Source organism: Tupaia chinensis, unplaced genomic scaffold (genome assembly GCF_000334495.1).
Source record: "Tupaia chinensis unplaced genomic scaffold, TupChi_1.0 Scaffold000159_1, whole genome shotgun sequence".
Lineage (NCBI taxonomy): Eukaryota > Metazoa > Chordata > Mammalia > Scandentia > Tupaiidae > Tupaia > Tupaia belangeri.
Genome location: NW_006159630.1, coordinates 2,062,045 through 2,064,860, shown reverse-complemented (window position 1 = coordinate 2,064,860; position 2,816 = coordinate 2,062,045).

The window sequence follows — 2,816 nt, the reverse complement described above, 5'->3', positions numbered from 1 at the left end:
GGTCAGGCCGGGTCAGGACGGCGGCCGGCACGCGGGGAGGCCGCGGAGCGTGGGGACAGTGGGGCCCGCCTTTCCACGTCTGGCAGGACGCCCGACGTAAGCCAGGGCGATGCGCGATCCGGGCGGACCCGGAGCCAGAGGCCACCAGGCCCAGCACCGGAGCTTCGCCCCGCAGACCGCACTGCCAGCTTGTCCGGGGGCCGCCTGCCCGAATTCTCGCGAGACGGCGATGGCCCCGCCCCTCCGCCCATCGCCGTGCAACTGACCGCGTTGCCCTGGCAACCGGCTCTGCGTCCACGTCCTCGCGCGCTCCTCGGGGTCTCCGGAATCCTGCCCAGGCAGGAACTGGGCCGTGGGCATGGGGTCCGCGAGTCAGCGTGGGAGCGTCCCCGGCCGATGGCCACGCCGGGGGCTCCCGGCATTCCCGCTCTGCAGGGCCCTCCGCCTCCGGACGCCAGCCCAGGACTAGGGCAGGGGCCGGGAAGGGCGCCCCCTGCAGCCCAGGGCCGGCGCCGCGCGGATCGGTGGAGGAACGAGCCGTGTGGGGGGCGTGGGCCGCGAGGAGGCTTGTTCCTTGGGTTCACCCAGAATCTGGCTGAAGGAAAGTTACTGCAACTGGGGGGAAGCACATTGGCTGGAGAATTTGGTTTAAAAATAAATAAATAAGTTTTAAGTTATGTAACCAGCACGTGTTTCGTGCGGGAAATTTGGAAAACAGAAAAGTGTAAAACCCCGTGATTCCACTACCACATAGACCACTGGTCACCGCTCAGGCTCTTCTGCCAGCCTTTTCTGCCTCGCGCTTGGGGCTGCCTAGGCATCCGTCCTAACCAGGCATGCCGGTGCCCCAGTCCCCCACAGACCCTCCCGTGAATGGGGATGGAGGCGTGGAGTGATTCATGAGGAGTTCCCTTTCCCAGCTTCACCCCTTCAACACGCTGGCACGGCAGACCCGCGAGTGTGGGCTGCTGCAGCTGACACGGGTCTGGTTCCCAAAGGCCTGCGGTGCAGGGGAGCCTGGGCTGTGGGTTCGTGCTCCATGCTCCTGTCTCCCAGGCTCTGGGTGGGGAGAGGGTCACAATGAGGCTTAATCTGCCAGTCCCACAGAGGCCTCCACCCTGCACGTGTGCCAGGGTCCCCCGAGAAGTAGGAGACAGCTTCACCATGGGGAGGCAGCAGTGGGCGAGTACTGCTGGCACTCCATGGTGGGCACTGGGGAGCCCCGTGTTCAGCCATCAGAGCCCTGACTCCCCAGAAGTCCATAGCTCTAGTCTTGGAGGCCGGCCTGCCACCCTGGTAGAGGTCAGAGAAGCATGATGAGGTTGGGGGCGCCCCTCCCTGAACCCCTCTGGCCTGGGTGTCCACGGCGTGCCCATCTGACTCCTCGGCCCTCCCAGCAGAGCGCTCAGTCCCCGGCCACCCCCTGAGGGTTAAGGGTGTAACTTCACCACCCCTGCGGGGAGCTCCCACCCGACACCATGGGAATGGGGAGACCAGCCCCTGTGTGTCCAGGCTCCCTGGTGCTTGCAGGTCCAAGTTTGTCTTTGCTTCAAGTTCTTCATCTTACAGGACGTCTTGAACCTGAGGCCCCTCTGTCCAGAGAAGGCCAGGGCGAAGGCTTCGTTCTCCCTCTGCCTTGGGGTGTCCTCACCGTCGCCCAGGCTGCCTGGAGCTGATGACCCCACAGTCCAGCTCGCTGCAGCCTTCTGTCGGAGCAGTGATGGCACTCAGAGGCCACCTGCATGTTCTCATCCCCAGCCCTGCCCTGGAGAGCAGAGGGAGCTCCACCCCACAGTCTCCCAGACAGCCTCTCCTGGCTGCCCTCCCACGTTCCTTTGCAAAGTTGCTTCCCATGTCTCTGCTTAGAACCCGAGGCTTCGCATGTCATTCGGAGATGTGCCATTCGGAGAAGTGCCCATTACCATCCCTCCAAAGGGATGGCCGCGCCGGGGGCTCCCGGCATTCCCGCTCTGCAGGGCCCTCCGCCTCCGGACGCCAGCCCAGGACTAGGGCAGGGGCCGGGAAGGGCGCCCCCTGCAGCCCAGGGCCGGCGCCGCGCGGATCGGTGGAGGAACGAGCCGTGTGGGGGGCGTGGGCCGCGAGGAGGCTTGTTCCTTGGGTTCACCCAGAATCTGGCTGAAGGAAAGTTACTGCAACTGGGGGGAAGCACATTGGCTGGAGAATTTGGTTTAAAAATAAATAAATAAGTTTTAAGTTATGTAACCAGCACGTGTTTCGTGCGGGAAATTTGGAAAACAGAAAAGTGTAAAACCCCGTGATTCCACTACCACATAGACCACTGGTCACCGCTCAGGCTCTTCTGCCAGCCTTTTCTGCCTCGCGCTTGGGGCTGCCTAGGCATCCGTCCTAACCAGGCATGCCGGTGCCCCAGTCCCCCACAGACCCTCCCGTGAATGGGGATGGAGGCGTGGAGTGATTCATGAGGAGTTCCCTTTCCCAGCTTCACCCCTTCAACACGCTGGCACGGCAGACCCGCGAGTGTGGGCTGCTGCAGCTGACACGGGTCTGGTTCCCAAAGGCCTGCGGTGCAGGGGAGCCTGGGCTGTGGGTTCGTGCTCCATGCTCCTGTCTCCCAGGCTCTGGGTGGGGAGAGGGTCACAATGAGGCTTAATCTGCCAGTCGCACAGAGGCCTCCACCCTGCACGTGTGCCAGGGTCCCCCGAGAAGTAGGAGACAGCTTCACCATGGGGAGGCAGCAGTGGGCGAGTACTGCTGGCACTCCATGGTGGGCACTGGGGAGCCCCGTGTTCAGCCATCAGAGCCCTGACTCCCCAGAAGTCCATAGCTCTAGTCTT